Source organism: Mytilus galloprovincialis, chromosome 8, assembly GCF_965363235.1.
Source record: "Mytilus galloprovincialis chromosome 8, xbMytGall1.hap1.1, whole genome shotgun sequence".
NCBI lineage: Eukaryota > Metazoa > Mollusca > Bivalvia > Mytilida > Mytilidae > Mytilus > Mytilus galloprovincialis.
The window spans coordinates 64,635,349-64,650,753 of NC_134845.1; the positions used below are offsets into that span (position 1 = coordinate 64,635,349).

The window sequence follows — 15,405 nt, forward strand, 5'->3', positions numbered from 1 at the left end:
CATGTCTCACAGAGTACTGCTAAACTGTAACAAACACATTAATGGTCCGTCTGGTGAAAGAATATTCCACTCATATAAACAAATGTTTTGTGCTGATGTTCATGTAATATTTGCCACTGAAAGTTTTGCAAAAATCAAAAAAACAATGGTAAAAAAATTAATAAATAGTAATAAAAGTTCAGATGTAGGTTCGAGTTTAGATCACTCAATGTGATCACTGTCGACATTGATAAAGGGATATTGTCGGAGACCGTGACTGAAAAGGACATCAAGTTTTTTGACTCCTTATTCTTTGGTTCTTTAAACAAAAATAGCCAACATGATATATCAGAGAGTGCATAATATTGGCACAGAAATTCAATTAATTATTGTCAAATTAACTATCATTAATGAGGGGTTTGGGGGTGGGGGGTGGGAGTGGGGGGTTCAGAGGGGTCCTGATCCCGAAATCCCGGGCTTAAAAACATGAAATCCCGAGGTCCAGAATTAAAAAAAAAATCCGGACATCCCAAACATCGAAAAAAGAAGTCCCGGATCCCGTAAGGGTCAATCCCGAAATCCCGATCTTAAAAACACTTGATCTCGACGTCCCGAAAAAGGTCCTGCCCCCCTCATTAATCAGTATTGGCAAAAATAGGTGCATTTACCCCAATGAAAGATAAATGTGATAAAAGAATATACATTCAAACAAAAAGAGGTGCACCAACAGAAAATAGAAACCACATTCCTACTCTTAATTTGATCGGATCTCAAAATTAAAACTCTTACCAGAACTTTTACTCTATCTAACAGTATAACTCAAGGAGTTTCTAAGTGTAACACGAGCTTAAGCTAGAATTCTTACTGGAAAATATATTCGAAATCAAAATAAAACTGGAACTCGAACTTAATTTGTGTCGATTATGGAGCGTTGTGTAATAACAGAAATGTTAGCCAATTTTAAATTTCTTCCGAAAACGGTGTCATTGAGGGCTTTTTTTTTAAATTGCCGAGTTTGTGGCTTTTTAAACACGGCATTTCGGGTTTTATCTTCCCGGAGCAATGGACAAGTTAGTGAATTTATTCTGTTTGTAGTCTAAATGGAACGTGTTACTTTTCAGCCCAGATACCCTCAATCTTCCGAAGTAGAAGATTCTAAATCTACAAGCCGTAAATTACTTCTTTAATACGGCATGAGGCACACATTACATTAGTTTTTCCTATACAACAAATGCAATTAAGAAATTTAGATGACTCCAACTTTGACAATTACTTTTTAATAAACTGTATGTTTAATAATGAATAATCAAAATACCTTAAAAAAAACATTATTATATAAAAAAAAATTAAAAATATAAAAGTTAACCCAATAGTTCCAAGCATTGCAAGAAATGCTGCTATGCTAGTAGACTGGTTCCCGATCGCAATATTCAGTATATTACACATTTACCAATATGAAAGAGTATCCTAATAGCTAATACCTGTAACGTAGTCCCGGGAACCAGGATACTATGCTAGCAACGTCGTTCTATAACGTTAAGAGAAAAAGTTATAATTCCCGCCAAAAATTGATAATAAGATTATTTCCACGGTAGCGGATTTAAAACATCGGTGACCCCCCTTTTTTATTAATGCTTTTAAAATCTCCCCTGAAGCTGCAACTAATGCAGAAGTTTGAAGGAAAAACCATTAGTAGATTTTTTTTATTTCAAGAAAAATCTATAATAAACGGCAATTAAAATTGGCGGGAAATGTAAAAAGGCCTTAAAAAATAAGGAAACTGAGAAAAATAAATGTGTATAAGATAAAAGTTACAATTGTCTGTTTTAGTTAAACCATTTAAACATCGTTTTTCAATAATTTTGCCTTCTTTTAGCATTTTTGAACGCTATTTCTATATTACGGTATAACGCAATTCTTTACTTTTTGATGACGTCATATCTCGAAAACAACATCGGTGACCCCAATTTTTTTTCCGCCTAAAATATTGAAATAAGTATGATCTGTCTAAATGCAAAATTTCAATGAATTATTATTAGTAGTTTAAATAGTGTGATTTCCCTTTAAGCTGGTCCCTAAACAAAAATGTATATACATTAATATGTGTATTCATTTTGCCCCGCTATCGTTCCTAGATGGTATATTGGAACTTAATTGAATGAATGAACATGAAAAATGGAGCTAAAATAATGTCTATTAGAGTACAATAAATAAAGTTCGGACTTTTAATAGGTCTCAAAATCATTGAATCAAATAGGATATCAAATGTAAAAATGTTAATTTCAGTTTAAATATTAAAAAAGGAAAACGACCGTATACATGTTGCGCTTATCTATCTTCCATAAACGAGGGTCTGGATGATCGAGATTAACAGAATTAAGAAAAACTAGAAAACAGTATAATGAATAGAAAAAAAGAGCAAAACATATAAAGGATAAGGTTGATTGAGTGTAACATTAAAAAAAATACTATGCAAAATAAAAAAATTACGTAATGCCATTCAGATTACAAAAATGAACGATGTAACAGAATAACAAAATCATATTATTACAGAATGATCTAATATTAAAAATACTTTCAAGAGAATTTTACAGAATAAGTGTTATATTTAAAAAAATATATATATATGCCATCAAAGTAGAAGAATACAGAAATTTAAAAACAAATCCCTTTAAAACTCTTATACAAGGATTCAAAAATTTATTCTAAAATACTACATTTAAGAATAGAAGGTTAACAATATGATCACTGTTCAATGAAACAAGACTATATTAAACACTGGATGTGTGCAACATTGATTTATCGTTAATAGATATGTTAATTCGACGAGTTTTCCCTTGATTGAAACATTGTTGTGCTTTCCGGATTGACTCTCCAAAACTTTTTTTTTTTTAACGAGTAAATTTCTGATCTTTTCAGATGTCGTTAACGTTAGTTTACCGTAAACGTTGGTTTATTCTAAATTAAATGTTAAGTCAAGAGGTTTTTTCTTGTTAGAAAATTTGTAGTGCTTTCTGAGTGGCTTCTCCAGAACAAAATCTTTTTAAAGAGTAAATTTCTGATCCGTTCAGATGTCGTCAACGTTTTTTTTTTTTTACCCTGAATGAAATGTTAACTCGAGAAGTTTTCTCCTGTTGTAATGCTTTCTGATTGGCCTCTCCAAAACAAAAGCTTCTTCAAAAGTAAGTTTCTCATCTTTTCACTCATTGCTATATATATCATGAAATTCGACGCACAAGCCAATACGGTAAACAGCTTCAAAATCTCAATTAACACTTTCAAACCATCCAAAGTAATATCTACACGACCCCAAATGATTGTAAGTATATAGTTCATCGGCTCACTGTATGGAGTGGAACTTAATGTCAGAGCCGGCAGGTTTAAGAGCGATGACGTCATGTGTTTTATCATGCAATTAGTACAAGATATTAGATAATCTTCCAATTGTTCACTCATCCACTTTGTCAAACCTAATTTGTAGAAAAATGAATAACAAAAAGCTACTTTAAAGGTTTTGAATGCGTACGAAATGAGCGTTTGTACTGGTTCCATGGTTGTATTGCTGATTTTTTCTAACAACTGTTTAAACATTTCCTTTTGATTTAAATTAAGATTATCTTTGTAAACATCGTAAATCTCCAGGTAAACGTTTTTCATTAATAAGTTGATAACATCTGTTTTTTGTTTGAAGGAAAGTTCTACTACATCAAACAACCCTTTTAAATCACTCTCTGATATAATACCAGTCATGTTATAGGGACCACACAGATCACTTTCTTCTTCATGCTCTTTTTCAAATATAATCGAATAGTTAAATGTAAGTTCTGTTGATTTCCTAAACTTCTCTGTTTCATAATCGAAGCATAACAAAGAGTCTCTTTCCATTGTTGTTTTAATTTGGTTCCATACAACATCTTTCTGACCAATGTCTGACTTAAAAGTGTTAAATAATGCAGTATTTATACAGACTTTTGGTATTTCGGATAGAAGAAACACGACCATTAAAATTACTGTAAGTACGCATGATTTTTTTTCTTTTACTGAAATAGTTGACCGCCCCCTTATCCCTTTCCTGATACATAGGCTGGTGATGATGTAGAGTGTGGAAAATAGCATTGTTCCTAAGGCAATGAATAATACGCTTGTGGCTAGTATTGGATAATAAGCCAAGACATAGTTCTCCCACATAGACAGTGGTTCGGATATCATACATGTACTATTACCATCCGTTTTGAATGAGATTACAAACGCCCGCGGGAAATGGAACGCCACAGATATAAAGAAACACACAAAACAAACTATATAAGAACTTTGTGCCTTAATGTTAATATGGCTCCAAATTGGAAAAATTATAACGCACACTTTTTGTAGTCCTAAAGAAGCTGTTAAGAAAACCGAAACGAAATGGAAAGTATCAACAAGTTGCGTGCTGTAATAATGCATGACACAAAAAGGATAGTTTAGCGTTACAAATGTTTGGATTTCCTTAAAGCTGTTTGATGAGATTCTATGTATAGGTTCTAATTGATCTGTCAGATTAGATTCATTATTCGTGCCTCCAATTGAATTGTACAGTAAAGCAAACACGGGCTCTAGTCCGTAAATGCACAAGGCTGTTAAACTATCTGTTATAGCAAGTGCTTGCAAAAGAATGGCGAACGGCCGCTTCATGCTTTTATCAAAAAGCGCAATAAACACAATCATATTCATAATAATAGCAAGGTAAGAAATTGCTGGTCCAATTACAATATTTACCACAAATGGAAATCGTGCAGATAAAATGAAAAACATCCTGATGGTACAATGATAGTTTCAGTATGAAATATATTTGCTGCAGGCATAAGATAAATGTTCTTGATAAACTATTACTAATTAGTTTCAAATACAATGAACAGAAAATATGTAAAGTAATTATTATTGATTGTTTGTCCTGTTGACCTGTCCGTGTTACCCAATTCATAGCAATTATCTATTAATGTATGTTATAAATGGAGGTTATTTCTTTTTTTTTTTTATTATTACTAAATATCATTTTCATTTGGGTTTTATAAATGCAAATTCACATTTTCATTTTCTCAGCTTGTTACGTATACTGCTAGAGTTTATTTTGTGAATTTCTTAAAGAATCGTTATTGCCACTGACGGTTAATATAAGAATGAACGATGAACGCACGTTGAACGGAAAAAATACAGATTGAAGAATGATGAGCGTACGATTGGTACACGCAGGATACACGCACGCAACACGCACGATACACGATGAACGGAAAATGGTTAGTTTACATTTTAGGTCTCCTTAAGTCTTCATACGTTGCTGCATAGTACAATGTTAAAAAAACGCACTGCGATTTTCAAATAAAATGTCCAAATACATTAGTCAAATACGTGAGTTAATAAGTAACCCTAAGGCATAAAAACTACCTTTTTGGTGTTTTTTGATTATATTTAAGATAAATGAAAACGTTTCACCCGAAAAACTATGAAATAAAAGAACTTTTTAAATTTAAATATTTTTTTTAATTGTTTAGAATTTGTGTATTGGTGAGTTGATTTCTCTAATTTTGTTTTCTCATGTGCGTGTTTTTTTTGTTTTTTTTTAAATTTTGTTCAAATAAATGAAGAATGAAAACATATTCATAATTTTGAAATAAATAAAATTCGGTACCAAATAAAACTTAAAATCAATCTAATGAATTCAGTTAATGTCCATGCCGTTAAAATAAGCCCTCAGGGATAAGAATGACAAGTATGTATATTCCCGACAAATAATATTAATTACAAAATTCGTGTTTAATGTGTACATCGACGTATATTGTATAACCATTAGAAATATATAAAACTGTTTATATTTATAATCTCAGTTAACAAATTTCGAATATCCAGTTGATGTTGACGCCACGAACTGCTTGTAATAAATTACACGTTTTCACCGCTACCGATTGATAATATAAGACAAATCTGCGTGCCGTGTGCAGTGTTTCGACTCTCTTCTGATATATATACTAGATAATCAGAGTTCCGTCTGAAATTATGTTTTTCTTAAAAATGAGGAATTGCTAACTTACTAGCAATAATTTCATAGAGGTCTCCGATCTTTGCATACTTAAATACACAGTTCCATGTAACTGTGTAGATTTCTCTCTTGAAATAACTTACATATATGTTTTTTTATAGCTGACTATGCGGTATGGGTTTATATGTAAAACTTGTAATATTTGACACACCATTTGTTCTTCCTTAAATATGATCATAATATCCAGCTTTCAAAGAATTTTTAGAATTACGCGTGTATGTCTAACCGCTCAATAAATTTTCTATTTAGAAATCTGTATTACAAATCATGACATAGCGAAAGCAAATACTCTCCTCTCAGTCAAATATTCATACCAGTAGTGTATAACGTGTCAACATTTTTCTAGTATCAGATTCAGCAACCAACTCCACTAAATAAATGCCTCTACAAAGAGAAATGAAGAAGATCTTTCGTTTGTTAGCGAGTCTATACCATACGGAAAATTTTAAACTCTTCCACACAAAAGCATTCATTCGAAATAAAAAGAAGAAAAGAATATCAAATTGTTATAGAATAGCGACATTCGATGTTTAGCAACTACCGTCGTCAAAGTTTTACTCTCATATCAATAATTTCCAAAATGTGACAATACAAATCATTGACATTGCTAAACTGTTTTAATATCAAAGTATTCAGTTACATAATATATATCAGATAAGATATTGGAATAATAAATATCTATATTCTGTTTTTATATTTGGCATGTTTGTTTTTCTTATTATTGAAGGCCGAAGAAGTAATCCGACATTAAATTTTGGGATCGTTATCTCACTGGCAATCATTCCACATCTCCTTATATTTCATATGGAGTACAAGAATGTCTGAATCCATTTCACTTAAACAATTTCTGTTCCAATATTTAACTTTCATATAAAACATGACTGCGGCCTTCAATGCAGCGAGAAAATCCCGCACCCGGAAGTGGTCTCGGTTGGCCCCTAAAAAAGTTCATGATAACTCCAACACAAGTTATGAGCTTACATTCGAAAAAAATCATTTACGAAAAGTTTTATAAGAACTTATTACACATAGCATATGGTTATGATATTTATCTTGGCGTTTAATTTCATTTTCCTGAAATGAGATTCGTATTAGTTCTACCAGACTGTTTAAAATTTTAACGTCATAGTATAAATCTATCATTACATATTCACCCAATACAGTTTCATTTTATGTAACTCAGCAATAATTTTTATCTGGATGAACTTTTTTATTCAGTTTTGCCTTCATTATTTACTAAAATCAGACTGTCAAATGTTTTATATTTGTCAGTTCGGGCCTTTAATAGCTGACAATGTGGTATGGATTTTGAACATTGTTGAAGGCCGTACGATGACCAAAAATTGTTACCTCTATCTAATTTAATTTCTCTGGTGGGAAGTTGTCTCATTTGCAATTATACTGCATCTTCCTATTTTTACATTGTCCCTGGCAATTAATCAGTTTCATAAGTTTGGAATATGTTAAGATTTAACAACACCAGTACGTATACAGTGCACGTGACAGATATATTACTTTTAATTACAACACACTTAAAATATATAGTTAGTAATATTACAGAATAAATTGTAAAACACTGCATGTAAAAGATGTCAAGACAGTATGTTTTAGAGTTGATACGAAAAGCATGAACCTGAAAACATGAACAATTAGAGAATTAACGTTTTTATGTACCGGCTGCATAGACAATAAATTTATTAACAAATATAGGAAAACATGGTAATCAATACATGAATTTAAATTCAAGTTTTTTATGTGGCAGTTTGTTTGTTTGAGAATCATCAAACGCGTTGATATAGGTCGATGCTTTATCGTGTGATGACTTATTAAATAACGGGTCATTCAAAGATGTATTCACAATTGTCAACTTGGGGAATTGATACGGTTTACTCTTAACTGTTGCGCGTTGACATGGAAAAGTCTTGATGAATAAATTAAAACAATATGATTTTTCTTTACTGTTTAAGATATTCAAATAATTGGTTTATATTTGGTAACATGACTACTAGCATTTAAGATATACAGATATCGATGTTAGTGTCACGTCCAGTGGCAATTATTAAGCATATTCAGATTGCATAAAAATCAAGTCTAACATTTGATTTATAAGTCTCGTTAGTGAGGTTGATTGTTCGACCGAAATGAAAAATTGAAATTTTGACTCGTGCAGAAAACACTGAAAATATTCAATTATAAGTTACTTATAATATACTTATACTGCATGTGGACTATTTAAATTATATCATTTATATATTTAAATGTTACACTTAGAATTTATTGATATGTATTATTAATAGGGAATATTTGACGGAGATAAATTATCTAACGAAAATAAATAGCGTTTGAAATGGACAGAAGATAGATAGTTATATCGGGGTTTCTTTTCTGCTTGAGTGATTTACCTTACAAGAAGGCGTACACTTTAAAGTTTAAAAAGAATTAACATCAGTTTTAAAAAGCTTAACGAGGGCGTGGCTTATTGGTTTGACGGAGATTTCCCGGGTCTTAAAATATATTGAATGACTGCAAGGGAATCTATTTGACTGGTATTAAAATAGTTTAAAAGGGATTGAATAAGATAGAAATCTGTTTTTAATTTTTGTTAATCTGATTCAATATTCCAGTAATCTTTTTTAAAGCGGGTTAAAACTTTTTTGTTCGTTTAAGCTAATTTCGGGTTACTAGTGTTTAAGACAAAAATTTTATTCAACATTTTTTGTTATCATTTTCTGATAGAGTGATGTGCATATTTGGCACTTTCATGCATATCTTTTCGGTTGATACTTATTTCATACGAGAGCCGATTTGTTTTTTCTAAGATAATTTTTCACATATCAAAATACGACTTATATGCATATTCAATTGTATAACAAATGCTTTTATTCTTAGTCTGATGGAATTAAACAAAAAAACTATTAACGGAAGTATTTGAAATAAGATATGAAAGTTTAATATGTTTTTTTTTTTAACACGTTGTACCTTTCATATAGATTCGTCCGTACCTGATTATTTCCTATATAAGATGGACCGATATTTCCCTCACGTGCCATGGTTTTTTTGTGCCATCAGTGAGGAGTGTTGGCCGCTAGAGGAAGTCGGATTGTTCAACTATTTATACAAGTAAAACTACAAACATCAGCACTGTTAAGCATTGGAATGTCTTATACTTAAAATCTTGTAATTTGAAATGCAAATAAGCACTTTTTTATAAATGTTATAGGAGTTATTTAACATTGACGAACTTATATAGCCACATACCTAAGTACCGGATTGTTTTCATGGTCAGTTCAAAATTTTATTAGAAACATGTTATATTTGTTTATTTTATAAATCTAAATTCCATCCAAAAAACGGGCAATGGTAGTTTATTTTTTGTGTTTTATTTTCTTCTTTTTTTTCATTTCACCTTCAATCGAAACAAACCATATGCATACGAATCATTTAAAAAAACTTTTACCCTTTCAATATTGTCTTTGGTTGAAATAAAGGTAAATACTGTACATTTTTTTTTAAAATGCCAATTTAACAAAGACTAATAGGGAAAAATCAATGGTGGTATTACACCTATTTAGGGAAACTAAATGTGCACTCGTGACCCTATTGTACTTTCATTTTTAAAAGTTATTAATAAACCAGTTCATACATTGTAAACATAGACTATTCGGAATGGATTTAGACACAAAACGCACGTTTGAGGTAAAATTGCATTGAAATGGGGGTTTACGGGTGTTTTCTAAGTCAAATGGGTGGACAGACGAAGCTGTATTTAGATTACTGTGTTAAATTTTAAATTACCCTTACAGTTTTGTTTATACAACATGTGAATTTTTTATTTCAGTGTTAACCATGTTCTGAAGAGCATTCTGTTGAGAAATCTTATATGTGAATTGGTCTGCAGATGACACTTCAGCATTAAAGTATGTATCAACTATCATCATGTTTTTTGGGTTTTTTTTGGCCGCAAAAGTTTACAATTTGCCATTGTGCCATCTACATTTTGCACAGACAATAACTCATCTAAACACCTAAAAAATCAGAATGTGAATATATATGTTCAAACTCTTTTGGGTCTTTTTTTAGTAGCAATAAACAAAAAAACTATGTTAATTGGACATGCTTTGATACTATATGTGCCCTTGAATTTTTACTAGATAACATTTTTGTTCGCTTTGGGGATTCCGTATATCGTCAGATTATCGGAATTCCAATGGGGACTAACTGTGCACCACTTATTGCGGACCTGTTTTTGTATTGTTATGAGTTACAATTTATGACAAAAATAAGCAAAGACCCATCGAAACAACATCTAATAAACAAATTCAATAATACTTTTAGATATTTGGATGATATTTTGGCTCTCAATAATGACGACTTCAGTATGTATATTAATGAAATTTATCCTGTTGAACTTACTTTAAATAAAGCTAATACTAACAATGACCACTGCACTTTTCTCGATCTTGATATCTTTATCACTAATGGAAAGCTGAATACTAAAATTTATGATAAAAGGGATGATTTTTCATTTCCTATCGTTAATTATCCGTTTTCAGATGGTGACGTTCCCTTGTCACCATCGTACGGTGTTTATATATCTCAACTTGTACGATTCGTTCGTGTATGTAACAATGTTTTAGATTTTAACGAGAGAAATTTATGTATTACTGAAAAATTATTACACCAGGGTTTTCGATATCACAAACTAGTCAAAACATTTACTAAATTTTATCATCGGTATAAAGACATCATTCGCAAATATAGCTCAACATGCAGACTTCTAATACTTTCAGGTATTTCACATCCAATTTTTTATGGAAATATTCTTTATAAAGCACAAAGGTGTCAGTATTCACCTCAGAAACTTACAAAACCTTTGAATAGACTTATTAAGAAGGGATATAATTACGATATTGTTGTCAAGTCATTAAAGATTGCATATTTTGGCGTTAATATTGAGTCACTGATAAGGTCTTTGCATCGGAACTAAACACATTTATTCTAAAAACAGTTGTTGGCATGACACGGGTTATGTTCTTCTCATATATGTTATGATGGTATGATACTAAACCCCTAACGGGAAGGATTGTGCCTGATGTTCATATGATGAAATCATAATCTTTTAGTCAGTTTAATTGAAGTCTGAAGCTGGCATGTCAGTTAACTGCTAGTAGTCTGTTGTTATTTATGTATTATTGTCATTTTGTTTATTTTCTTTGGTTACATCTTCTGACATCAGACTGGGACTTCTCTTGAACTGAATTTTAATGTGCGTATTGTTATGCGTTTACTTTTCTACATTGGTTAGAGGTATAGGGGGAGGGTTGAGATCTCACAAACATGTTTACCCCCGCCGCATTTTTGCGCCTGTCCCAAGTCAGGAGCCTCTGGCCTTTGTTAGTCTTGTATTATTTTAATTTTAGTTTCTTGTGTACAATTTGGAAATTAGTATGGCGTTAATTTTCACTGGACTAGTATATATTTGTTTAGGTAGCAATACACAGTTAGAAGTTTAGTTTCGCATTATGGCCCCTGTGAATTTTTTAAATATGAAAGTTTTTGTACAATAAAATTGATTTTTAGATACTTGAAGAATAATATAGCCTTCTTATTGGGTTTATATGACCATTAAGATTGTTTTTAACATGTTTTATAGGCCATTTATATGATTGACAGTCCGTATTTTCCTATCCGTACCGTTCATAGGTCCATACATTATTGTAGTGTTTATCAACAAAGATTTTGTGCTCGATCTTTTCAATTCAATTTTATGGAAAAACGAGCAGATAAGCATATGATTTTTTTGGGACCACTTGATAGATATAAACCTATGGATTCAGGAAAGGTATTACTGTAATTAATTGAAATTTTCCTTTAGACCAAATTTTGGAGACTTTTGTGACATGTTCACCCCCCTTTTTTGCTATATTTTGTATCTAAGAAATGCAGATTGTTGCCATGGTTACACCCAAGAGGGATTATATTTCACCCTTATGACCATTAGAAATCAAATCTATGAAAGATTCTCTTTCTATAAGTATATACATGCATAACAAACATATAAAGCCTTCTTTTTTAGACAGGAGGAGAAAGAGAGTGTTTAAAAATTATGAGTGTCAATTTTAAGTTTTTTTCCTAACTGTGTATTGCTACCTTAGGGGCCAGCTGAAGGACGCCTCCGGGTGCGGGAATTTCTCGCTACATTGAAGACCTGTTGGTGACCCTCTGCTGTTGTTTTTTATTTGGTCGGTTTGTTGTCTCTTTGACACATTCCCCATTTCCATTCTCAATTTTACTTATTTGTCCTGGATTTATACACATCAGAATCCAGTCTCACATACTTAAACTTTATAATTCTTACCAATTATTTTTTGTACCAGCATTCCAAGGGACATAACCCTTTTTAAAAACATTTTGAGGTATTTTTTTATTACTCTTTCTCCCCATTTTCTAATGTAAAATACAAGAAAGTTGACTTTTTGTGTAAATCCATTAGAAATATACTGTTATGAGTAAATAAAAAGACTTTGATACCAGTAGCAATAAATGATTAGGGGAACAGACCAAAAACTCAAGTTACACATAAGGGCTTATAGAAACTTCCGTGTAGACTGTTAACATTTATAGAGTCAGTTCTTTCAGCTAAAACACTTTAATTATTGATTTAACATTACATCTATTTCATTTTTGTGGGAAAATAATCAAATTTGTTTTATTTTTTAGACAAAAGATATCAAGTTTTGATGAAAAAGGAAGGAAGGAGGAAAAATGGACCAAAACAGACCAAAACAGACCTTCAAATGAACTCTAAAAGGTGCAATAAAATTGTTTATCATCTTAAAGTTGTCTTTTGTATTCTATTTAATTGTTTGAATGCATAGATCATGAGTTTATGATCAGATATTAGTCAACACTGCATTTTATAATGATACACTGAAATTAGGATTTTTCGAAGAAATTAGACTGAAATTGCCGTAGGATATATCCTTACATTATAGTGATTTTCTCTGAAACTATAGTTCTGACTGAGACAAAACTTGACAGTTATGCTTGAAATAACTTGCAATTGGTGGGAAAAAAATTACAGTAAGTTTATTTGACATTTAGGTGTTCTTTAGGTGTAATACCACCAAATCATGGTACGTCACATCCGGTTGCATACGAAAGTACGCCTAAAAAAATATTCCCTTGAATTTGACAGTTGTAGAAAATTAACCCTGCATTTCAATGCACTTAAATTTTTCTGAGTCGTAAATTTGTACATACACCTAGAATGTTTTGGACAGTTCTTACCTATAACATTTCTATTTATATATGGTCATATTGATTTTTTTAATTTGAGTATTTTAATAGGCATTTATACATTTTTCTAGTTTAATTTGTCATATATAGTTTTTTTCAATTTTTTTATTTATTTTATCCATTTTATGTCAAACAAAATATTATTGGATATCATTGTTACATTTCATGATTAATTATTAAGTATTGATCATATTTTTAGTTGTTATAGCTTTTGAGCATAATGAACCGTTGTTAATATAAACGAATAGAAAAAAATACGTAATGATACTAAATCTCATACATGTTTGTATTATTACCTAATATTGTATATTGTCAGGCTTTTCAGGGTATAAAATACATTTGAAAGAATGTGGATTACAAAGTGATTATATCATTCGCTCGGGAAAAATGTTTACCTGAATAGAGTTCGTATTGTTAGTGGTATCAATATTTAGATTTATAGCTTGGTACGCAGATCACACTTTATTATTTCCAATATTTTTTTTAAATTCAGACTTAACTTTGGTTCTTGTAGAGAGTTGTCACATTGGCAATTATACCACATCTTCTTATTATCATATTAACAAAACAGTTGATAAAACGACATTCCATCTTTTCCTTTTCATTTTGTTGCCTTTTGTAGTTTGTTTAGGGGCCAGCTGAAGCACACCTCCGGGTGCGGGAATTTCTCTCTGCATTGAAGACCTGTTGGTGACCTTCTGTTGTTGTCTTCTCTATGATCGGGTTGTTGTCTCTTTGACACATTCCCAATTTCCATTCTCAGTTTTCCATATACTGATGGTATTTTTTTTTAAGGATGATTCAATTTTAGATTATTTTTTATGCTTCATTCCCAGCAAGGAAATATTTATGAACTATTCAACATTTCACACAGATTTTAATGTCATATTATTTAGTCCTAGCTCAGACTTTAAGTCACAAACAACAGAAACAGTGCAGACATTATTTGCGACAATAGTTAAGTGACGTAGAAATCTCGCAAATCTCGCAAATTTCGCAAATCGATTATGCTGATACTAATCAAGGTGACAAGTAAATACTGAAATAATCGCATGAATTCAAAAGACGCTATACCGGTTGCGTCGACAATGTAAGCGTCTCCTGCTTTGCATGTATCACTTGCAAGTCCAATTAAAAGTGATACGAAAGATACCAAACGGTATTTCAAACACTCAGTCAAAATTTCATAACCGGGAAAAGGACATACTCGGTAATTTACAAATCAGACGACTATACTTGTATCTAAAGATCTAAGTCTGTGCATAACCATTCTCTAGTGAGTTATGACACCGAAATATCGTATCGGTCAACCAATTCCTCAAGGTGATTATAAAACGTATAGAGTTTCGATTTTAATCGTACTTACTCATAACTCTGTTCTGTGTTCATGTAAGGAGTATGCCCCTGTTAATGAAGTCCAAACAGTGAAAAAGTGAACGAGTGTTACGTATTAACTTAAATATTTTTTATTATGTAAACGCCTTACGATGGAACTGATGGTATGTTACTGTTGAGAAAATGAAAAAGTTGACAATTGGAAAGTTGTAATCATCACGGTTGCATAGATTTGAGTTTGAAGGTTCATTAGTGTTAATATCGAAGAAAAGATCAAGATATGAAGCAGATCTTCTACTTTCATTAGTATTCTTATTCTGAAGTTCAGTAGGATATATGAGATGTAAGCCTTCATTAACACCTATGTAGTTCAGTGAAAGAACATTCTTAATATATCTCAAGACAAAAGTAAAGAATATTGCGAGCTACTTTTTGTTTTTCTGTCTTTGAGAAGGTTTTTCATGAATTCTGATTTTTATGAGTACTAAAAATGTCGACCAGTAGTGTTGCAAAATAAGTACCCATTGAAACCCGATTGGCTGCCTTTTTTTTTTTAGAATGTTGTTATGACTTTACACGAGTTCGAAATATCTGCTGAAATATCAATACACCAAACTCAACAATAAGTTGTCCATTAGAAAGTTCAGTATTTTGTTGATAGCATCTTCGGTGTATTTGTTGTTGGAATCATTTTTTCAGTCAGTCATGCAAATACGGAT

The 15,405-nt window shown here is 31.4% G+C and overlaps 1 long non-coding RNA gene across 1 annotated transcript; it reads left to right on the top strand.

Moving 5' to 3' along the window:
* The first annotated feature begins 9,808 nt into the window (after positions 1–9,808).
* LOC143043448 (uncharacterized) lies at positions 9,809–12,891 on the top strand. Its single transcript, XR_012968397.1, has 2 exons — positions 9,809–9,969; positions 12,773–12,891. It is a non-coding gene; the product is annotated as an uncharacterized LOC143043448 (long non-coding RNA).
* The last annotated feature ends 2,514 nt before the right edge of the window (positions 12,892–15,405 follow it).